The following is a 25,831-nucleotide window of genomic DNA, read 5'->3' as shown; positions in this document are numbered from 1 at the left end:
GTTTCACAGATATAGGCATAGCTTGTGAATTTGATGAATGGAAATAAATCATTTACATCCCATAAAATGCCTAGTGGGTAGAGGACAAGATTAGTACCAAGGGCAAGCAGGGCCAAATCCTGATTGTTTTAGCAAAGCATTCAGGATTTGGCTTGAATAGTGCCATTAGCATATGTTTGGCCCACAGGATTTGTACCATATACTTGCTGTCTTCCTAATGCTACAAAGCTGATAGGGCAAGTCTCTTGGCTGACAATACCAGCAGTGCCTAGCATCCAAAGCAAAGCCATCAAGTGTACCCGCCTTTCAATAGTATGCAAAGTATGCTGCAAAGGCTTAAGATACAGAAGCTTCAAACTAATGGCAGTGCAGTTGTACCCAGTGTAAGAACTTTACAGAACAGCAGGGCTTTTCAGCTTGCCTGCAGCACCATGTCGGTATAGTTCTCCTTCCACTCTGGAAGAAATGCAGCCTCTGCCATCTCAGCCATTTTCACATTACCTAATATTTCATGGTACTGAAGTACAGCTCTTAGTAAGCAAACAAAATTAAAGAATAACATAGACTGGTATGTTGCAGAGACATTGTCAGAGAAAATAAAGCGGTACAGATGGACAGTGCCTAGATTTCTCTACAGAATTTGCAGGAACTGACCACCAGAGGCCAAAGAGTTTGGCCAGAACCTTCCATGAAGTTAGGTTATTCTTTCCCACTATGCCAGAACAGTCTATGCGTTGTTGTCTTAAAAAAAAAATCAAACCATGCAGACATCTCCAGGGGCTTACCAGAGGAACATCTGCACTTTGGACCTCTGCCATTAGTTCCCTGCTTAGCCAATATATCCACTTGTTCTTCTGAGTATTGGGATGGATGCTTTTGTGCTGGGATGATACTATCCATAAAAATCTGCCATCTTTTCTGGGCACGTTTGTCCTTCAGAGCTGCCTCCCATCGGATGACCACTGGTTCCCTTCATCAGTCAAAGCTGACTCTCCTACGGCCCAGGGACTGCACTCTGCCCACTCTCCTTCCTCATTGCCCTCAGGATCTTGAACTCCACTATTTCACGGTCATTATAGCCAAGGCTAACACTGATTTGCACATCCTCAACCAGCCTTTTCTTGTTACTGAACAGCAGCAGATCCAGCTGCGAATCACCCCAGCTGGCCCTTCCAACACCTTTATCAAGAAGTTAGCCCCACCACCCTCCAGAAACCTTTTTGACTGCTTGTCTCCCAACATCTGCCCTTCCACCTGATGTCAGTTCTTCCAAAGGTAAAGGAAGTGTAAACTGAGGTTGCCTTCATGAAAGTGCCTTCAAAAATTAAACAAATTACTAGTATTTTAGTTATGCAGTCTAATAACACTGAAGTGGAGCTTTTGCATATATTTATAATGCCATTTTATGGCAGCTTGAGCACATGCACACATCTCCTACCCACTGGACAACAGGCAATGAGTTACCTTATGATTCAATGAAACATCAATCAAAAGCTTCAGCATTGCACAGCAGAGTAAATCAGGCCACTACATCATTCGAAGAACAGGAAGCTACCACCAGGGAGCTTACGGGTACACATAGCCTTTTCTATAGCTATAGAAAACCTGAAAGTCTAGCACACAGTTTTGGAATAAAGTTGGAGAAGGCTTGGAGAAAATTTTGCAGGGTTATCATCACAGCTGGACCTCTGATTTCTTGAGGAAGAGTAAGTATTGTCTAGCACTTCTAACCATTTGTTAATAATATTTCTAGACTTCAAGGTCTCATTTCTTCGAATCTTTGCTGCATTGGGAAGAGCTGGGCCAGCTGACTGTCAGTTTTCTGTTATCACCTGCACAACTAGTGCCTCTTCTGATCAGCGGAAAATGAGTATTTAAGTGGTGGCCTGGACATCGCCAATAGCATTAAAACATAAATCAACCCCTTTTTAATGATGCTCTCTTGTGGCTGAGCTGTTTTGTCAGCTACCTTGGCTGGCCAGGCACTATGAACACACACTAAAGATAATTTTGGCTATTAGAAACTATATTGGTAACCAGGAAGGAAATCAGCCACCCTTCCTCTCATAAGAGGAAATGAAATGCTCTTCCCGGAGGCCTTAAAGGAAGGCCTTTCCCTCTATGCAACTCCCAGGAGGGTTCCTTCCACTTGGACCTGCTTACCATATCACTGTGATTACCGTTCCAGCCCTGCCTTCCTCTTCGCACAGTCTTGCCTCACGTCAGTGGGATGGACTAAACTGCTACTGAGGCTTCTCTTGCACCTGAGGGGATTGCTAGACCCAGGGGCATCGGTCATGTCTGCTCTGCTTAGAGAGTCTTCTCCCATTCCCTGTCCCTCACCCTCCATTATTCTCCAGCTTATCATGTAGTCTTAAGACCTGGTCCTGCTATAGCAGTCTATCTTCTAGGTAGTTTACAGAACCAGTAGCTGCACAATCTGTACACCTCAGCTGGTCCCTAAATGCTGATACATGCCTAGAAGAACGGGAAGAGGATTTGCAAAACTGAGTCTTGAAAGAGTCTGAATGTGCTAATGTGCTCTATTGAAACTCCAAAACCAGCAGAGAGTAGAACTATAGAATAATGTGTGGTGGAAAGGACCATGGAAGGTCATCTCATCCAACCCTCTGCTCAAAGCAGAGTCAACAAGACAAGGTTCGGTCAAATTCTAAATATCCGCAAATAAGCAGAGTTTACAACCTCTCAGGGTAACTTGTTCCAGGATGTGATCGCTCTCATGGAAAAAAAGAAAATCTTTATATGTAATGAGAATATTTTGTATTCTAACTTTTGTCTGTTGTGTTTCATCCTGCCACTGTGTATCTCCAAGAAGGTACATCTCTTTATAACTCTGTCTCTGTCTTTTCTAGATTCTCCCATTAGGTAGCTGTAGACAGCAGTACGATATCCCCTTAGCCTTCTCTTATTAAAGCTGAGCAAATCCAACTCCCACCCTCTCATTGTATGTAATGCGCTCCAGAATACTTCATATATAGTGGCTGTGATTACTAAACAAAATGTAATTCAAAGAAGCTTTGGTAAAAGACAATTTCTGAGACTATTTAAAATCAGAAGTGAAAATCACTTACTAGCATCATTTACAATTTTAAAGCACAGCTCACAGCTGTCCTAGTTATGTTCTTATCAATCTCTTCTGGACAAGTATTCTCAAGTCCTTTACCTCATCTAATGTTTTCTAATTCTCCTCTCAAGAAAATTTACTCTCAGGAAGTCATTGAGAGTTCACAATCTAATTAAATGAAAAAGCTGTATGATAAAATTTACTACAGATGCATCAACCACATTCTTTAAGTAGAGCTCAGAGATTCTCAAATTTGAAAATTCCTGATCAAAATCTAGGCCACTTTAGAAACTCTTCAACCAGTACGTCCAAAACAAGGAATAATGACTTCTGCCCTTGTAATGTCTTCTGGATCTCAACACAGTTCATTACCATTATCACTTAAAACAAATGCATGGCTTTAACCAAATGTGAAGAAAAATTAAGGGTTTGTCTACAGTTCAAAACATTTTACATTACTGAAACTACACATGCACTTTTCCTGGGCACTCAACTCTCTTCTACTTTGCAGGGAAAGGTAACAATTTAAAGTTCATAATAACTGAATTACTACTAGGCGTAAAATTCCACACCACTATAAAATTGTCCTCTTTGTAAACAGGATCTTTATGCTGTGTTTTATGCTTCTAATATTATATTTACAAAAAAACCCACCAAAACCAAAAAAGAATTTCAGCCTTGGAGATCAGAGTCCCATGTTCAGCTATGTTATGATTAGATGTGGTCTACTGAAATGCTTTTTCATACTGTACCCTGTTTCTGTAGGTCTTAACTTCAATTGTATTTGACTTAGCTGTAAAATTCAAAAAAGTAGGCATTTATGTTTAGATCTGCCCTGGTTTATTCCAGGAGTCCCAGAATTCTAAATATTGTTCCACTAACTTTTTTTCCCCCAGATATCCCATTTTTTTGGTCACATAAAGATACAATAAGACTGTAAACATATATACTTGAAAAGCTGCTGGAAATCTACAGCCAGCTTTCCAATGTACATCAATTTAGAGACAGAAGACTAACAAATGAATTCTCCTTGCAGGGGTGGAAGAAAGCCAAAACATGGCCACCACTTTATACTGAGTGGAGAAGCAAAGTTCTTATATTTGAATAAGAATAGCCAAGGATGGGGAGGCACCGTATGGCTAAGAAACAGCAGCCGTGATCCTTTGGGGTCCAGCTGCAAACGGGAGATCTAATATAGAGTTATTGAGGCTCCTAACTGAGGCAATGAATCTCATCCAAGTCATACAGGCAGCCGCTGTGGAATGGCCATCTCTTCTTACATTCACCACTACCACCCACAACTCTCTGAGATCTTTCCTAAGTTTTCTAAGCTTTCCCGATCACAGCACTGCTAAGAATGAATGAAGCTTCAGGGTTTGAGGGGGAAGGGAACTGAATGCTTAGGAGTCTTGCTTCTCTTTCTCCTCATTGCAAATTCCTGTAGATTGCCCATCCAACATAACTGATTATTCCCCAAAAAGCACTGAATGGTTTCAAGGGTAGTGATACACAGCCCTTACCAATACTTTTACTTTAAGCTTCAAAGATATACAAATTGGTATTTAAAGAGTGCTTCCCAGAGAATTTATAACATCCACATCTCCCACATTGAGAACAGTGAGGTTTCTTGAAAGGAATGAAGAAATATAGCCATTTAAGTTGTTCAACGTAATTAAAATACTCCTAACTAGCTACTCCTAGAGAAGAAAAATACTACAGTTTCACAGCTGAAATATCAGTTCCTCCTCAGACAGACTTTAAACAAGGCTTAAGTGGGATATCAGTGACTGACGGAAATATGCTCATGTTTCCTTAGCTTCTCCAGAGAGGATTTCCTCTGATTCAAAATAGGAATACTCTAATGGCTTTCACTCAACTGTGTTTCTGAACCTAAAGAAAGTAGGTTCTCTTCCCTGACGTCTTCCTTTGATCTGATGTTAAGAGACATGCGATTGCCTGTAAATTCTTTCATTAGCCACTATATATCAGATTTTCGGAGGTACTGCGTGCCAGAACTCTGGCTTCAGAAGGAGGGGAGTATGCTGGAAAATTGTATATACGTACAGCCCAACATCTTCATCAATGATATATTACACTGAAAGGTACCAAATACATCATTATCAAGTGTCCTGCACACATGAAAATCGTCAGGCCCGTTTTACAAAAGCGGACGTGCTAAAGCGCGGCCGTGCCCAGCTGCCTGAGCAAGTACATTTCTTTGCTCTAAAGAGTTGGATTCAAAGAGCAGGGCTGATGCCAAAAGCCAAGGAGCAAAGCTGTGCAGAGAGTGTAGAACTACCAGGGCACGCTGGAGTTCAAAGCAGGGGGAGGGATTAGTTCCATGCTTGCACAGCAGTAACTGCAGTTGCCGTGTGACATTATAAGGAGATAAAGACGAGGATACAACTATTTCCCAGGCACGGCACAAAAGTTTCTAGAGCAAAAATTCTTTGAAAGCCCATGTAAGTTCCTATGAAGTTCCTCTCACACAGAAACGTTTTAGATATTTCAGTGAATTAACCGTTCGTATCAAATATTAGTCTGACTCTGGTAGAAATTTTGCTGAAATTCAACTTAAACATATATGGACCCTCTTCATTTCAATAAATTGGTCAAATTTCTCTATCTTTGAACCTCTCTTTGCAGTAGAAATTGCATAGAAACATCAAAGACGTCAAGACTACCCTGGGCATATAACAGCAGATTTCTAGGAAGCTCAAGTTCCGTGGAGACTAATTCACTTGGCTAACACATAAGTCAACCATACACAGTTCCAGGCTGCCATATTGTACTTCCACTGGTTTGTTTAAAGTCTATTTATCCTCTCCTGCATGCCGTGGTGTGGATATCGAACAGATGCCCACCTACAGGAATTCTTCTCTGCTTGCTGCTCACTTCTTAAAACTTATTTTCCCTTTTTGAAGATACCATCCCCGCAGCATCCTTCAAATCACACTTCTTCTTAACACCAACAATAAAGCTGATAAATCTGAACAAACAGGAAACATATGTTTTACTTTCTCATTGTGTAAATAATGTCTTTTAAATTACAATAACTGCTCCCAAATGGTTAGCACCAGGTCCTGCCCTTTCATCTGAATTCCTCCTCATACGGAATGTACCTAGAAGTGTCTTCTTGGTAGATGCACAGGCTCTGAGTGGCCAAAGCGGCTCCTGCTCAGACTAGCTGGTAATCTGGCCCAAAGTTCTATTCTAGCATCAGTTACAACTTCAGTATAAATAAGTTACTGCTTATGAGTAAATGGTACCTCAGTTCTGAGGGGTATCACACTACCAATGTGCATTCACAGCATGGATTCCAGGATATTCCGATCCAGTTGCTTACTGCTGCTGATCCCATTTAGCATGCTGATTCCAACTCCTACTAAAACAGCAGGAAGACAAGGCCCTAACTTGTTACAATTCATTTCTGTATCACTGAGGCCATTTCAGCTCACTGAAATGTTCATTCAGAGAAGTTTTCATTACTCTCTGGTTAATGTGGCAGTTAATGTCCTTGAGTTCTATGTTCCTGTGTCCATTTAAAAATGTGGAAAAAACCTGGGTTGCCCTTATTTAGGATACAATCTCCAAGTCGATCATTTGAAAAATCTTCATTTGCAATTGCTCGGGTGGACAGTGGAACCATTTCCTGAGGAACGCTGCCTGCCTCTCAGATTCCTCTCGATGTTAGAAAGGCTATGTTAATGCTGGATCAGTGTTCTTTAATAAAACAGCACAGCAGTAAACACGAAAAATAAGAGTTTCATGCTTAAGGTACTACATATTAGAAAAATGTAATGTTCTATCAATGTTTCTTGCTGTTTTATAGTTACCTGATAAATGTAAGACTTTCAATCCCTTCTATGTCCTGAGCATTCATTACATTTATGCATTTTACAGTTCTCTAGTATTTTTGCAATACATTTTCCTGAATCAGCTGATGACATTTAATGGAATGTTTAAGACACAATATAAAACCATAAATGCTTTTGCTTATTCTGGGGAAAAAAACTGTGCATGTAGATTGGTTTTCAAATTAAAAACTATGTTGGTGTACCCAGCATTTTTGCTTCTGCTATACATATTAAAATATAACTAAATGCCTCTTATGCAATACTGCAGCATAAGTACAAATAACAAGCGTTTGTACTTTACAAGCAAGCTATATGATTAAGGAGCTATTAATGAAGTGAAACAAAACCTCAGTGCTAGAATGTAATAGTCCATGAAATTCTTATGGGGAGAAAGGGAATCTGCAGTGAATAAATATTAAACTAAATGCTATAGAAAACATAATGCAAACAAAAAAAATGCATTTTTAAAGCCAAAATTTTGGTAAAAACTGCTGACTACTTAAGGAAAGTCTATTTGCATACCACAGGGCTCCATCTGCTGTGGAAAATACAGGCTGCAAGAATGATTTAATATTTAATAGAAGTAGTGGCCGTTGTTAATTATAATTTGCACATTTACAAATCAGCACTGATAGCAATACAAATTATGAAATATAAGGGTGTTATGCTGGATACTGGGGAAAATAAGATGACAGACAAAGTTAATGGAGTATCCCTAACAACAGTTCTGTCAGAACACATCAGAGAACTAATCCAGTTACAAAGAGCCTGCAATGGAAAATCTATTTAAAATATTAAAATGCTGTTTGGTAAAAGCTTTTTCATAGTGCATTTTACTTAAACAGTTGCTTATTGCTCATGGGTCATTAGCTGTACACCCAGATGCATTCTGCAAACCGCCGTTTGAAAGAACAGTAGAAATTAAATAAGAAATGTATTTCTGCAGCGTTTTTCCTGAAATCTAGCATCACCTTATTGCAGATTACAGACAGAGAAATAATATCAGCTACTTCCAAGATAGGTGCTTTTCCTGTTACAATAACTATATATTGCCTTTCCTACAAAAAAAGTAACGTGCTATGGAGCACTTGACTCTTTTGAAAAATGTTCCAGCCCTGGAAGGCACTCCAGGTGGATTAAGAGACCAATATGCAGCGAGAGTCATTCCAATACCATAGGCCTGGTTTAGTTTAAGACTTAACATTACTTTGATTTCAACACTGAAGCTATAAATTGACTCTTATTTAGCAAAAGCACAGAAATTACCATTGATTGTTTTCATTAATCTTCTGTTTCACCTCACTTTTCTCATCATCATGTAATATGGATTACAGATAGAAACCATTAATGCACAAATGCTTTAATAGCAACTTTGCTCACTGAGTCATTCACGCTGCTACTGATTTCTGTGTTTTAACATTAGGTAGGTGGTCTGTAATATAAACCATGAGGCAACCCTAACTCCATTTAATTCAACAGATAGCTTAGCATTTATGTCACCTACTAGATACACGGCAAAAGCAGATACAAGGCAAAAGCCCGTAATATTCCCAGTATACAGTTCACTGTAATACATATAAGCCAATCGTGCTCCTGTCGTACAGACAAATCTTATTCAGTCTGGGGAAAAGAGACACAATAGCTGTCTCATTGAAGTCCAACAGCTTAAGAATTATTTATTAGCCTGAAACTCTGTCCGTGGGTCACCCTTGCCTTATCTAGCAGTGATTTGCAAGCTTACACGTTCTGCTGGAAAAAGTCAAGAGTACCACATTTTGACGGCAGCCTCTTTTACCTGTGTGTATTTGATTTTCTTTTTATTTTGTGTCCACAAAAGGAAGGATGCAGAACCAGGCAAGATGTCTTTTCCTAGATACGTTGATGGAAATGGTCTGGGGAACCAAAGCTACTGTTAGAGGGGCACAACACTCCAGTTATGACACAACCACGAGCCTACAACAATCTTTCCGTTCCTTCTGTTGTTACTGAATATGGTTTGTTCTCTAATCAGAAGAGCTGCATTTAGTCTTCACCTTGTTACCAACCCCACTAGCTGGATACATAAGGATAGGAAGTTAACATTTGTTTTACTGGAGTGGGACTTAAGATGCACTTAGATGTATTAACTTCCGTCGCACAGTGTCAGTACTCCTCCAAAAAATGTTGTTCTTGAGCATCAAATGAAAAACAGTATTTCAATGTTAACAACAGCACCCTCTGCTGCAGAATCAGTATCTGCCCATTTTCACCTCATCACTTATTTCCCTTAGTTGTGGGTTCCCATAAAGAAATCATTCTCACACATCCATGCTTGCAAAAAGAGGACAAATAGATTTTGCTATTTTTGACTCTGAGTCTCTATTTATTGTGGTGCAATCAGAAAGGTGATTATACTACTATCAAAATTAATGCCCAACAATTGCATAATGTACTCACTTTTTTTTTTTTTTTTTAACCAACCTATTTCCTTGTGCTTTTTGGGGTCTGTAAGGATCACCAGCTCTTTTACAAGATGTGTGATGATGGGGGAGACAAATGATCCAGACTTTTAGTCAGCCTGTTCTAGGGCAAGCTGCCAAAACCTCATTTGACCACTGATGTCCTAGTCTATAGTAGTTGAGGGCAATCTCTGCTTTTTGTTAGGCGATAATTTTACTTTACAAAGAAAAGATGTTACAAGACACAACACTGATTGCTGCAAGTTTTCTCCCTTTTGCAAAACACAAAAATCTCTGATTAGCAGAAGAACTAAGAAATGAAAAATAAAAATAAAATGGTTCAAGCAGAGAATGCATTTCTGTTTTATGAAAACCAGGCCAAAATAACATCACTTTCAGATATTTTTATGTTCCTTTTGTGTTATGCCAGCCCTGCAAAGGGGACATAAAGACTTAATCTTAATACATGGCTGAATACGTCCTTGTCATCAGAGGCTCCTCAGACCACTACAAAACCTAGATCGCCTGATCTCAGTGCATGAGTACTATGCAGAACAGGCCAAAGAAGAAACAGAGCAAGAACATGAAATATTTCTTCGGCATGGTTAGTGGAGCAGTTCTTCAGCAGCTGTTACTCAATTTGGCACTGTTATCTCTATTTATACTAGAGACTCCTTTTTCCTTCAGCAATCTCTAGGGTCAAGGCATCAGAAAAGTGGAGAAACATCACCAATGCACCTATTGTTTTTCCATTGTATCAAGTGTTGATCTAGTAAGCATATGGAATTCCATCCTAAATCATACAGAAAGACCATTAATGGTTTACTAAACCATCATTACTTCATATACACTGAGGAACAGAGCAGTGTCCAATATTCTGGGGGGGATGGAGAAATAAGAAAATTAAACTTTCTACAGGTAGCAAGTACTAGCACAGTCCCTCTGTTCATCCTGGCCTGCCAAGCCTGTGTCATTTTAACAGCTACACGCTCATTTATTATGCCATTGGTCAGATTAAACAGCCACGCAAGTTGTGATTTCCAGAGACTAAATAACATGTAACTCCCATTTACTCCTCAGAAATCTCTTCTGTAGTAAACATTTTCATCCTGGGTCAAATACACACTTCGCAAAACACATCTAATAGATTTATGGGTGTTCCTCCAAAGTCAGCAAAGCATTTTCACACAGTAGTCCATAACGAGTATAAAGAACCTTGTAATTTTTCGCTCAGAAAACATGAAAGTAGAAACACATGTAGTAGATTTCCTTCCCCACTTGGTCTCTTGATAGCAGCACAAAAGGAGTAAATGATTTCATGGGTGGTGAAGATGTTTCCTTTTGTGTAATTATACTTGGCCAGGATAATGAAAGGTTCTGTGATATAGACACCATTATGTAGGTCAGACTTCCCTGAAAAGTACCTAAACCCCTACTTCCAGCAAGTACATTTTGTTGTAAAGAGCAAGCAAAGTAGCCAGAATGGCACTTTCTGAAAACCACCAGGGTTCTGTGGGATGACAGGCACTCAGCACCATGGAAATTCATAGCAATGTGGCATCCCACACAAATAGTAATTTATATAATGCTTGAGACTAATTATACTGGAGATTCCTCCAAATCCTGGAGTGTCTCATAGCTGTGAAAGTGCAAGGAGTGGCCAATGATAAGTGGCCAATGATAATGCAGAAGTTGGGCTTGAAGAGTGGCAGAAACTGGACTTGACAAACATTCTTGACAAACCTGATGGCCTTCTATGACAAAATGACCTGCTTGGTTGACATGGGGCGACCAGTGGACATTGTCTACCGGGACTTCTCCAAGGCTTTTGATATGGTTCCCTACAGCCTCCTCCTGGAGAAACTGGTGTGTTATGGCCTGGACAGGTGGTCTGTATGGTGGGTGGGGAATTGGCTGGCAGGGCGCACCCAAAGGGTGGTGGTAAATAGCTCATTTTCAAACTGGCAACCTGTCACAAGTGGGGTCCCCCAGGGATCAATATTGGGCCCAACATTATTCAATAACTTCATAAATGATCTGGATAATGGGATCAAGTGTAGCCCAATTAAGTTTGCAGATGACACCAAATTGAGTGGGGAAGTAGACACTCTGGAAGGGAGAGCCACCCTGTAGAAAGACCTGGATAGGCTGGAAGAGTAGGCTAACAAGAACCTTATGAACTTCAATACAGACAAGTGTAAGGTCTTGCACCTGGGAAAACATAATCCAGGAGTGCAGCAGAGACTGGGATCCACCTGGCTGGAGAGCAGCTCTGAGGAAAGGGACCTGGGGGTCTGGTGGATAGGAAGCTCTACATGAGCCAATAGTGTGCTGCTGTGGCCGAGAAGGCCAATAGGATGCTGGGTTGTGTCAAAAAGGGCATCACCAGCAGAGATAAAGAAGTCATTATCCCACTCTACTCAGCACTCGTCAGGCCACACCTGGAATATTGTGTACAGTTCTGGTTGCCGCTATACAAAAAGATGTGGACATGCTGGAGGGGGTCCAGAGGAGGGCCACCAAGATGATCAAAGGACTGGGAAGCCTGCTGTATGAGGACAGGCTGAGAGAACTGGGTTTGTTCAGCCTTGAGAAAAGGAGGCTTAGAGGGGTTCTCATCACCATGTACCAGTGCCTAAGGGGTAGCTACAAAGAAGATGGAGACTCCCTTTTTACAAGGAGTCACATGGAGAAGATAAGGGGGAATGGACACAAGTTCTCTTGGGGAGATTCCAGTTGGACATGAGAGGGAAATTTTTCACCATGAGAATGGTTAACCATTGGAATAATCTCCCCAGGGAAGGGTCAACTGCCACATTGGACACTTTTAAGACTCAGCTGGACGGGGTGCTGGGCCATCTTGCCTAAAAAGGTTGGACCAGATGATCCTTGAGGTCCCTTCCAACCTAATATTCTATGATTCTATGACTCTATGACTTCCTGCAGGCCACAGAACAGTTAGCTGTGCTAATGAGGTTTAGCCAGCAGCTGCTTCAGATTAGATCTGAATGGTGTTCTAAAGGTAAAAAACTTCATGACCACCTCTCAGTGCCAAGCCACCTGGACCTGTGATAACTGTATTTCAATACTTGCTTGGGTAGCAAATCTTTTCTCTGGACTTCTTGCTTTGAAGTTTACCAGTGTCTTAGTTTTGATCTTTGCAAAAGAACCAATGTGAAATTTCAAGCTATGATACAATATACTTTAAGATGCTATGGAAAAATAAAGTTGCATTAATTATGTTCATAGGTTGTTTTAAACTTGCAATACGTGCAGGGAAGACTGATCTGGGCTCTTTACTTCACTGCAGTTTATCAAGGAGTGAAACACAAGGGATGGAAGAGAGTCTTCCATTCAGGAAGTAAAAATTTAAACCCAGATCTTTTAGGGTGTCCTATACTATGCAAGATTACAAACTCAGATGAAACGACATGTCATCCACTGCACCCTTCATCCCAAATGTCCTTGCTCTAGGAATATTTTCAAATATTCTCATTTATTTAAACATAAAAGTTCTGAATAACAGGGAAATGCTCAAAAAAAGCAGTAAGCCATCACGTTAAGAGCTCTGTGATGCCACATAACTCATCAAATAATCAGCTTTGATTGTCTTTCAGGAAAGTGAGATGAAAGCCATTAACGTTTTATACAGTAACAGTACTAGATAGCAACAGAACTGAATAACTGTTAATTGAAAGCAAATCTGTAACTGCAATGAACTCTGAACACCTACCAACTTCTGGGTGTGAGTCAGCTGAAAGAAATTTAATTGTTAAAGCCTAAAACCCAAAATGTAATCCAAAATCCTAATTCCTCCAATTTCTGGCTTAAATAAGACAAACCTCATTTTCAGTATTTAAGTAAGTATGTAGGTTCCTTTTTTGCTCAACCAGTTATTTATGGATTTGCTTACATTCTGTTAAAATAAAAAAAAAAGGGTGTGTGCATAAAAGCACATTCTTAAGTGCCTTGGTTAGAAGACTGCTGCTGGCTCAAATGAAATGCAGGTTTAGGTTGGAAAAGACCTTTAGGATCAATCTTTTTAGCAAGGCCTGCTGTGACAGGACAAGGGGTGATGGTTTTAAACTAAAGGAGGGTAGATTTAGACTAGATATAAGGAAGAAATTCTTTACAATGAGGATGGTAAAACACTGGAATGGGTTGCCCAGAGAGGTGCTGGAGGCCCCATCCCTGGAAACATTCAAGGCCAGGCTGGATGGGGCTCTGAGCAACCTGATGGAGTTAAAGGTGTCCCTGCTCACTGCAAGGGGGTTGGGCTAGATGGCCTCTAAAGGTCCCTTCCAACCCAAAGCATTCTATGATTCTATGAAATCCCAAACCACAGCAGACCTGGCCGTCCTCATCCATGTTCCCAGAGGTACTGCTGCACCAAGTAGTTATCATTACGTCTGTCATCTGGCATGTCATCAGTGATTTACCTAGCATGATGCTACGTAATGACCCCAGCGAGGTTACCATCCTAGTGCCCAGGCCAGAGCCCTGAGACAAACTCATGTAGTGACCACAGCTGTACTAGCTCTCCTAGGAGCCTGAGAGAGACACAGAACCTTTACAGAAATAGCCTATAGCTACAGGCTCAAAAAATCACCTCTAAATGGATGCCCTGTTTGATAAAGGCCAAGAACAGATATTGCAACACTGATCTCATCTAATATGTTGACTAATAATGATGTCTTTTCTAGAACTGCCTTTTTGGTTCTGTGTTTGTTTGTTTGTAAAGGTGTCCCTGCTCACTGCAAGGGGGTTGGGCTAGATGGCCTCTAAAGGTCCCTTCCAACCCAAAGCATTCTATGATTCTATGAAATCCCAAACCACAGCAGACCTGGCCGTCCTCATCCATGTTCCCAGAGGTACTGCTGCACCAAGTAGTTATCATTACGTCTGTCATCTGGCATGTCATCAGTGATTTACCTAGCATGATGCTACGTAATGACCCCAGCGAGGTTACCATCCTAGTGCCCAGGCCAGAGCCCTGAGACAAACTCATGTAGTGACCACAGCTGTACTAGCTCTCCTAGGAGCCTGAGAGAGACACAGAACCTTTACAGAAATAGCCTATAGCTACAGGCTCAAAAAATCACCTCTAAATGGATGCCCTGTTTGATAAAGGCCAAGAACAGATATTGCAACACTGATCTCATCTAATATGTTGACTAATAATGATGTCTTTTCTAGAACTGCCTTTTTGGTTCTGTGTTTGTTTGTTTGTTTTTTTTTTAACATAGGAACTGCACTTGTTCCAAAGCATAAATGGAAGTGAAGTGTTCTAGTTTACCCAGAGAAAAAAAACCCAGCTACTTTTGGACATTTAACTAAACACTTCAACAATTCTCTTTTTCTGTTGTTAAACTTTTAGCTAGCACCATATCTATTTACAGAATCAGTAGGGACTAGTTTGATTCAAAATTATATTGTTTTGTCCTTTGAGAAGTTCTATTCTAACTTGCAAAAATTATATAAATAAAGTTACCTGACAGATAATGTCTTAACTAGGCACAGATACATGCGGGTGAGGAAAATACAGCAAAAAGGAAGTTATCCAACTGGAAAAAGAAATCAGAATATCCAACATCATAAAAATGAAAGTATGGCTGCTGAAAGTGTGCCTTTTTATTATTGTCAGAGAGTTTCTTCTATATGCTATTGATACCTCCACCTCTCATACTTACGCTACTGCCACATAACTCCAGCCATGACACTCATCCATGTTGTTTACTTGTGGCATCCTTCACTTCCTAATGGGTCTCTTCTCTTTATTTAGATCCAACATAAAAGCATCCTTTCAAGTTTGTTTTTAAAGAGGAAAACAATTTCCCCCAACTGAATCAATTAAACATCTAATATAGGTGCCTAGACTAGCGCTGTAGGCTTTTTATCTAGTCAGGGAACGTTCAGAGGCACAAAAGAGCTCTGAATAATCTCCTTGAAGTTCCACTAAAATGTCACCAAGCCCATAAGTCAGTCACACCACATGCCTACAGCTAGACCCCTAAACATATTTTGAAAAGATGGGGGGAGATTCTCGACTACATTGACCTAACTTTATAGCAATTTAAGTCATAGGAATTTTACCGTTAACTTAAATGTGACCATTTAAGGCAATGCTAAGTGCTTCTGAAAATCCCATCTGTAATCTCCTTTTAAATTGATGGTTAGGAAAACGGGACCAAAACCAAGTAGCTTTACAATCATTGCTTATTTTAAAATCTATACATCAGCAACGTGTGAACATGATATAGTCTATGCACATATAAGAATAAATGCATGCATACATATAAATGAACGGAATTTCTGTGTTGACAGATTATTTGCCAAGTTAAAGCCAAATGTGATTTGAAATTACCACGATATTACACTGAATAAAGAGGATTTATAATGGAAATAGTAAAAGAACCTCTGTAATAGTGATCCTACCAGGCACTGCTATAACAACATATATTTCACTCTTTTCAGTTAGTGCTGTTTTTCTCCTTTCTCTGAATGTTTGAGAACAGTAAGTGAAATGTTAATTTTTTTAAGTCAGAACCATCTAGCTAAACCATCCAAATCGTTTTTGTATACAGAGATTTTATTTCTAATCTTCCTCTGCAAGCTGCTTTGTTAAATCCTAATGACAACTTTTATGCATAATGCATAAAATAAACTTTACCAATATTTAACACACTTTTATAAACATGTAAAACCCCTTTATAAGTGAGATGACACACTGCGGGGCATGCAGTTGCAGTACACTGGGAAACCACACTTCCTAGATGACTGAAGGCATCTGCTTTGTGCCATTAATTTCTCAACATCAAACACATGTAGTTATCTTAGAATAGTGGTGCATCATATTATCTATCTTTTTTTATTAATAGACAAGTACATTTTATTGCATGTATAATATGCATGCCATTCAAATCTACAATCTTTTTTCTTCTATTCTGGGAATGTTTATATTTCCTAAAGGAATGGGGAGAGAGGAAGATCGCTTCTTACTTTATCAAAACACTTTATATTAGCAAATAAATACCTATAAAATATATGCTAACAAGGAATCACTCAAAAATGGATGCTATAAATCTTCCTTACGCAAGAGGCAAAGAAATCAGAATAATAACAATGTATCACTAGCCTATGTCACCAAAATGATTTGTTTTACTCCTTTAATCTTTATCATATCTAAACTGACTATAATAAATGAATAATTACTCTGAATACAGTGGAGTTAATTGAAAATCTGCTTGAAGTATAAAACCAAGAAATCATAACAACAAATACAAGGTTTAGCCAGTGTTTAGGAACTTGTCTTTGTCAATAATTTTTAAGGTTCAGTGTAAATGATACTGTTTACCATCGTACATCATCTAACATTACTCCAGAAAGTCATGAATTATTTCAGACTTCCTATGAATATTAATAGTCTTTAGAGTCATGGTATTTCATCAGCATACACCCAAGTATTAAAGTCTTATGGGGTTTGACTTTTCAAAATGAAACCAATTTAATTCAAGTTTGTTTTATTCTCAAACCCTGATTTCTAAGTCCAGAGAGGGTGTACACTTTCATGCGTGTGAAGCTCAGGCTTTCCTCAGATGTGGAAGGTATGTCACCTAGCAGAGGGACAGGCTGAGTCTCAAAGCGCCCATCGCGATGTGCACTTCCTATTGTGTCCCCAAAACAATCGGAATCCTGAGAGGAGCATGCATTAGCATGGGGATAGGCAAAATTTGGTTGTTGCTTCCTGCTTAAAAAAAACCCATAAAGTCTCTTCCTTGGAGACTGTACGCTTGTGTATTAATCAAGAGGCTGAAAAAAAGAAGAAATATTGTCTGAATGAAGGTCGCTGCTAAAAGATAAACTATTCATTCTGTTGGCCCATAGAAATTTTCTGGTTCATCATCTTCTAAAAACTGTAAGTCCAGAATTTGCAATGAAGCTGGGCAGCATGGATTTCTCTTTCTTGAGAACAAACACTTAGTAATAAAGGCTTACAAGAGAGTAAGTGCACTTACCCAGTTCTGTCTCCATTGAACCTGACCTGCAGATTGCTTGTTTCACCCCTACAAGTGTTGTCATAAATTTGACTAGGGCTGAGGTTAAAAAGAAACACGATGTGTAAAGTAGCTTCCACACAGAATACACAAGAAGGAAAGCCTCCACTCTTCCCATACACATTCTTCTGCAGCACTGCTGTATTACTTTATTCATAACGCAAACCAGAAGCACCAGATTTGAAATTAGGTTACCACAGTAGAGGGCAATACTGCTCTCAGGCAATCACATATGTCCTTAGCAAACTGCAGCATATATACAATTACTGCACAGGAAAGTCACTGTGATAGCTGTAAAACAGGTTCTCTATAATCAATAACTCCACTCATGTAAAAGGAAAGATCATACTTTAAGTGTTGCTATTATACCACTGTCGTCTCCTACAGCTAACTCACTATTTAGGTAGTATTGCAAACACTATAAATATATATTTACTGTATAGGTTATAGCCAGCTTGCACTAAAGGCATAGGAAACATTCCATTATTTAACTCTGAGTTAAAATAACAAGCTACAAGGCAGTGCCAAAAGTTCTTGCTGACAGTCATTGCATGTAGATGCTGCTGTTCCCTTTGTGAAGGTTTTCCCTTCCAGTGGTCCTATTTTCATCACCTCTCTCATGGTAGCCTCACAATTTTCAAGAGTAATGATTCCTGCTTCTGAGTATATTTGCACACAGGAAATATCTGTTATTGTATGACAGATGCCTGGCAAATCTGCATAAAGCTTCTTTGGAAAATACAAATTGAATAGTCAGAATGTGCAGCCTGGAAAACGAACCAGTGCAGATCAAACCTAACTAAATCCTGCATGCTACCAATGTTGTCAATCCTGTGCCTGTACCTGAACTGGGAAGGGGAAAGGCTGAGGCAGCAAGGCCACCTTATTCCATTAGCCAGGGAAAGCTTTTTCTCTCATTAAGGCAAAATCCAGCAGCTGGGCACAGTCCTCTCTGAACTAACTTGCACTCAGATGGCCAAGTGAGGGAGAGACATGCTCTGCCAAATACTTGCTGATAGTAGAAGCAGGAAGAAATTAAAGACTCTTGGGTTCAAATCCAGGTTTCTGGAGGAAGTTCTAGCTTCTCACAGTAAGATTACCTTTTGTGCTTTTGCCTCCAAACACATTCTATTCCTTATTGCTCTGACATGTCTCTGCTACTCCTGCACTCCCTTTCTTAACATCCACCGTTTTCAGTTCAAATCTCTGGTTTCCCCTACAGCAGCTTTCTTTTTTTCTCCTCCCCTCTATTTCTCATGCTTCCATTTCTGAGTCCAGCAGATTCTTCTAACTTTCTCCATGTTCTGCTGGATTGTCCCAATGGAAAGTTCCCATGCCCAGCACCCCAGTGGTACCCATAGGTATGGGGACAATATTGTTCAGCATCCCTACAGGCCTGGAGCATGGCATGTTCAGTGCACATTAATTCTTCAAGGAATGTAAATAGCAAAAAAAGAAAAGCCCTACTCAGCCTGTAGAGGGAACAACTTTTCTGATACGTATAATAGGAACATATTTAGGATAAATTTTCACACCAGCGTAACCCTGCCAAATTTCAACATCCATGGCAGAAAATTAGCTTTTCATGAGGCAAGATTATTCTTCAGGCAGACAGAGAAATTGTCTCCTCATAACCTTTTTACTTGGAAACAACTAAAGTGTTAGAGCTTTAATCACCAAGCATACTGTGTTTGGGACAGATGCCTGTTGCGGGAAATGCCAGCTAAGATGTTAAAGTTTGGTAGACTTATAAACTATTAATTGAGCAATAGCAAGAAAAGACCATTATCAGTGGCTTATTTCTAACTCTGATGGTTGTGACAAGAAACTTGATCACAAATAAACATTGTGCTTTCAGTTGGCAACAAGGGACTTGGTGCTTATAACCAGAAAAGAATGAAGACCTTGCAATCTAAACTGGACACAGAAGAGAGAATATGTCTTGTGTGACACTGTATTGGGGACCCTGAATCTTAAAAGGCACAGACTATCATAGTGTGAGCTGAAGAACCCTGCAGAGCTGGACCTACAGTGACTTGCAAGTGTTGGGCTTAGATGAATGTGGAAAACTCCTGCTTCATCATCCATTAGCAACTGCTATGGCCATAGGAAATCTTGTCCTGTGACTACGGTCCCCTGCAGTCTGAACTCTAGGCGGGCTGCCTCTTATCTAGCGACCACCTTCTGCCTGGCCAACATTTGAAAATGGGAAGATTTTTACTTCAGGGGTTGCTTTCTATTATCACATTTTTACTGAAAAATTGCATTGAGAGAATGTCTTTCTTATGAGAAGAAGGGGGCTGAAGAATGATATCCATTTGACATTAAGAGAAAAGGGAAACAATATTTAAAACTAGACATTAAAAATACTCTAAACTTTCCTTAAAAAACCAAACACAGAGGTAAGAATGGGAAGTTAAAACCCCTGTCTAGAAACGTACACCTCCTCATCTCTCAGGAGAGTAAATGCAGTGCTACCATTCTGGTGTAAAAAAGGTGTAAGCAGATCTAAAATCTTTTCTTCTGAGTTTAGTTTTCTTGACAAGGTGTAGCATGCCATCAAGAGACTATCTTATTCTATTACAAGAATTGGTAAAGCCTATTAGCAGTCTGTGGAAATGATCCCTAATAAAAAGGCTTCATAAAACAAGGAATTCTCTTGATTAAATTGTTATTGCATGAGCGGACATATAGTAAATGTTCACCTCACTGTACATGAGAAAATCGTGTATATAGGACAAGATATGCCTTTTAGAAATCGTGCCTTAAATTAGTAAAGAAGGAAAAAATCCTTTCTTCTGAAATGATTTTACTTTTTCACAAGGAAGCAGAAACATATCTACCAGAAGAAGGATTACAACAGAGCAGCTGGAACACTGGAACCTCTGTAATATATTGCACATTTTAATCATGTTTGATACAACACTCTTTATATGGATATCAATTACACTAATGACTCTTACATAATACCCCTGGGTGCCTAAGGGATGCGTATTGTCACCTCTCTTTTGTCATAAAAATAGAGAGTAGTTCTATATACACACTAAAGTAGTTTCTTCCATTTTTATATAATGAATGAGTAACACTGTAAAAAAAAGACATTTTATCCCATATCAGTTTAGCAAACAGAAGAGATTTCACATATGACAGTGCTAAATATACTCTTAAGCTGCTAATAAAGACAAAGCCTGAGGGGAAAAATTCTAATGATGAGCAATGCCAGAAGTTTTTATTTCTGGATCTAAAGTAAAAATGTTTCACTTAGGTATAGTTTTAGAGGCATGATAGAAGAAACCAGGATTTCCAATAATTTTTATCTCTAATAAAATCACTTGAATTAATTTGAGCATCATTATAGCACTGAAAAAATGCTTTTAAAGGTACTGTTGTTTGTGTAACTTGTCTGTGTGCATTTTATTGAGTAATGAAAACTGAGAGGTTTCATCTGTAAGTGATCCACGCTTTCCCAAGCAATTGCCTAGAAAACACTACAGACTTGGTGGTAGTTTATAGAGAGCTGGCAGGACACAAGACTTTGTTTTTCCTTGTTCCCATGAAACGAATGACAGAATGAGACAAAAGGGGAAACCAGTTTCATGATAGATTTGGTGAATTTTAAAACAAGCACTTCAGCATTTTATCTCTGCAAGCTGGTACTACCTTAAACACCTGCAAAAATAAAGTATCCCCTGCCCAAAAGTTTTCCTAATGTTTACATGGGAACACCAGTGGGCAATGACAAAGGTATGGCCACTGTCCATCATGCTGAACAAGATGGTCACACTATTTTCTTGTACTTGTGTCAGCGTGCACCCATCTGGGATGCCTTGGCTCATGCATAGGATTGTTAATTCTTCAGGCCAGGGCCTGTCAGTCGTAGCATATGTAAAATACATGAAATGCTATCTATGACTAGGGCTTCTAAGCACTGGTGGAATACAAGTAGGACTAATAAAGATCAAAAGTACACAGTGTGATTAATATCCCATTTTCTTTGTCCTCAATTACCTGTAATTCTCAAGGTAGAGTTAGGCAGCAATGTAGACAAACAAGTGTGGCCTCACGAACACAGTGGTCTGCCCTGGCTAATTTATCACAATGTGTTTCCCTCATCAGATCTTTGGCTTCTTTGGTGACCTAAATAATAGCATGGCAATCAAATTTATCCCAACTTTTTCCTTAAGTTCAGCTGCTTATGAGATTTTCATACATTTTGCTCTATCCCAAAGTTCAAAGCCTTCTAATGTATTTCTCAGTGCTAATTAGATCCTGATGCTACTGTGAGTTGGCAGGAATTCCATGGCATTTGTGCAAAGCAGAGCCTGGTAACAGGACAACTCTCCAGAATCCTACATCGCTGTGATTTGCTGTCCTCCTGCAGCCCTATCATTCTGAAGAGTTTTTTTAATCATCCCTGAAAGCTAAAGGAACCCACAGGAACCTGAATATGGCAAAGCAATTTGTATTCATGCATGTTTTCTCAATCTTAGTTTTGACCTTCTGAGATAATGTATAAAAATATACGTTGGATAGCTTCAGATGATTTTTTCATTCGTAATTATTTAACATTGATTTTGATTCAGCTATGAAAGCCAATGTGCCTTTCCCATTTTGAACAAAAAAAGTAAAACTTCCAGGATATTTAAATATTTAAAAGTGGCAATTGCATATGCATAGCCAGTAACTACCTCTCCAAGATACTTCAGAAAAATTGTATTTAGTAGAGTACTTGTGATAAATTATGTATTTATTGTAACAGGGTCAGAAGCTGTTACAATTTACTGTACTTGGTCAAAAATTCACTTTTATAAAAAGTACTTCAGTGTCTCAATGTACATTTAAATGAGAACTTGGATGCGCCAACCACATTGATTTTCGTGGGAGGCAAGTTAAACATCTGAGGTCAAATTTTGCCGTGACTTACAGTGGTATAAAAAACCAAAGCGTAGTAACTCTACAAATTTTCATGAATTTAGCCTTTCCTTACAGATAAAAAAATATTAAAAAAGAATTTGGAAGTTGGCGTATATTTTTCAAGAACAGGCTATGCACTGTGTACATTGTGCTGCTGTTGCGCTAATGAGTAATGCAGGAGAATGGCTTCTAACAGAGTGAATGGATGAAAGGCAAGTGGCAGTAAGTGAAATACTGGGTTTGAATCTTAACACAGGGCTGAATTTTTAAAATTCCGTTATTCATGTGCCTGTACATACATTATGTGAATATAAAATCAGTTCTCAATGTTAATTCTTTAACTATTATATAGTTGCTATTTTTTTAGTTTGTCCTGCTGTCACCAGTAATAGCTACCAGAATTCTTTACATTAAGGTTTTCTGGAGGCGCCCATAAAAAACTCTAACAATGTCACTGCTATAGGAAGCTTTAGAAGTGGGACAAAGAAGAAGTTCTAAACCCACAAACTATCCTTTCTTTGTCACTGTATATTCTGTCTAGGTTTTGTATAGTTACAAACTTCTGGAAGAAGAAAGGGTTTTCCTGTCTCTGTTGAGCAGTCAGCAATTACAGAATGTCAAAACATTATCTGCAGAGCAACATCGTTTGGAATCTATGGCTGGGGCTTTGCCCAGCCAAAGAAACTAAACCACTGCCCATAATGTATTGGAAACCCCAGTGACAGCCAGCCTTCCTGGGTGGGTGAGTAGATGGATGGAGAAGAGAGGAAGATGCCTTGGACCACTTTTCAGTACCCAACTGACCTAGCTCACAGTTCAAGTACATCATGCCAGGAAAGAAGCCTTATTCTACTGTGTACTCGTTAGTACATTAGTCCTTAGTGTTTCAAGAACAAAAGTTCAGGTTTCAAATTCTCATCAAGGCCCAGGGTACTTGTGTTTGAGGTCCATGTAACTGTAGAATTGTGCTTCTCTATTTTCCATTAAGGAGATACTAAAAAGGTTCTGCAGTCTACGATTGCTACCTATGCAATGCATTGAATGAAACAGAAATCAGTAGAAAAACATAGCAGGTGATCATGTAATTAAAGGCTCTGCCATAGTGAATATGCATAGAGAGGCAAAAATTAAGTATCACAAGCAACCTACGTTCTGGTATTTACTAATTTACAAATACTTGCCTGCAGCCTCAGTACTGCAGCGTGACCACACTGCTTTCACATTGCAGAGGTTACATAGTCTGTAAGAGTAGTGATTGCACTGCTGTGTAGATGCTCATGAGAGCTTAAATTAGCTAGCTCCAATCTCGGTAGCTGTCTTGCTCTAGCACTTTGAAAGTGACTGCCTGCTGCAAAATCTTCATGACAGGTAGGGTTAATTGGCCCACATTAAGCCTCATGCTGCTATGGCAAGACAGCAACAGTACCTGGTTTAAAGTTAGCTTCCATCTATTGATCTCATAGTGCTGTCATTGCTCTGTTGACCAGTCCTTATTGTGCAATTGTAACCCAGAAATACTCATTTTAATATAGTTCTTTCTCATGAAAATGAATTTACGAAGCATTTTAAACTCACTGAAGTACGTAACAAGTCTACATTTCCTCATCATCACATTCTCTCACAGACTATACAGAACAGTTGTGCATCAAAAACAGCCTTATGCACCTATAAAATAACATTTAAAAACATAAAATTATTGCAATTCCTTCCCTAAGGGAATTTACCTGACAGAATTTATCTGATTTCTACTCCAGAAGCCTTCATCACAGAAAGACTACATCTACTTCTCAACCATTGAAAAGAATAGTGAAGAAAAATAAATGGCCTCTGCATTCAATCCATCAGCTCAAGAAAAAGCTCTTCTTCTTCTTTTGTTCTAGATCATATTTTCTTCAGCTACATATCTTGTATGTTAGCCAATGTTTTCTGGTGGGGTTTTCTGGCTAACAGAGAGCACTGCTATATGTGAGTAAAACTGAGTATCTGAAACCCTGAGTATATAAGCAATCACACTGGAATAGGCACAAGATACCACAGTGAAGCCTTTTAAATACTGTTCAATATGTGTATGTACACATGCATTTGCACTGAAGTATCTTTCCCGAGAAAGGATAGACGGACTAGCTGGTACAAATCATTTCTTTTGTAATACACAGATGGAGATGGAGATGAAGAACTTTCTCAAAGGGAAGAAAAATACAAAATTCTAAAGCAATTTATTTTCTCAGTAGACTGCTAGAAACTTTCTTTTCCTTTTACTAATTTGGGGGCCATGTACTTTCTTGGAGATAAAGCTTTATCTACTTTTTCCTGAGTCAGAGCAAATGAAGTTTAATTTCTGTAAGGACATGCAATTCAGGAAAAATTTAAAGCAAGAACTGAGTTTTCATTAGTTAGGATTTTCTTAATTAGAATTTATTGGGTAGCTGATTTTTGTAAATTCGATCTCACCCCTAATCTTCTCGGTCTGTGAAACAGAGGGAATCAGATTATGTTTCTTTAAAATGTCTGTATTGAATGAATTTGGCCACATTTTCATGTTTACTCAAGTTTCACCATACCCAGGTAGCACTGATAATGCCACAGGAGCAACACTGACTTTATAGCTTCACTCTCACTTTATACTGAAAATGCACTAGAATTTGCGTGCTACATGTGTACTTTGGATTCCTTAGTTGTTTGATCACATTGATGAAGGGATATGCAATCAATCTCCCACTAAGACAGTGAGTAGTATTGGCCATAACTCATTACTCCATCAAAGGATTTGGCATTTCAATCGATGGGAAATGATGTGTGATCATTCTAATTTATTATACATCATTTCCCATCAATCGGTGTGCTGAAGCCTTGACATAATAAGTAGTTACAGACACTGTCAATCATTCTTGGTCAAATACCTCTGAATGCCGCCATTTGGTGCACCTTCAGCTATTCATCCAAACTGCAAATATTCACCCAAAACATTCAGCAACCAGGCTGCAACTAGAGGTTCATAAAAAGACTCAAAAAAGTGCTTCGAAAGATCTCAAAAGCTTCAAGAACACATGGAACTGAAGAGAAGAGGCTTATCATGAAAGTGCACTTAAAAAAATGCATAAAAATTGTGAAACCCAATCTCTAGTGGAACACTGAGTCCAGTTAGGAAAAGACTGAAAAAGTGTAAACCTCAATACTGCTCTGGATTTTAGTTGGATCATCTACTATGCTGGCCTCCTTCCTGTGAGAAGGATCTAAATTCTTCTTACTTTCGTCAGTACGATTCCTTTCGTCTTCAGTGGAGTTGCATGGGTATGTAAAGCCAGGCCCATAGTTCACCTTTATCTTACTGATGAGATTAAAACTCTTGAAATCACCCCTGAGCCTTAAACATTCCTTCCCTCTCCAAAATTCCCTTTTAATTTCCCTCTCCATAATTCTCTTGGAGATCTCCTGTTTACTCCCCAGCAAAACCTGCCAAAATTACTCACTCTATTAATCATA

The sequence above is a fragment of the Egretta garzetta genome, unplaced genomic scaffold, assembly GCF_000687185.1.
Source record: "Egretta garzetta isolate BGI_Z169 unplaced genomic scaffold, ASM68718v1 scaffold43, whole genome shotgun sequence".
NCBI lineage: Eukaryota > Metazoa > Chordata > Aves > Pelecaniformes > Ardeidae > Egretta > Egretta garzetta.
The sequence above is the reverse complement of the archived record's forward strand: the minus strand, read 5'-3'. Positions refer to the sequence as shown.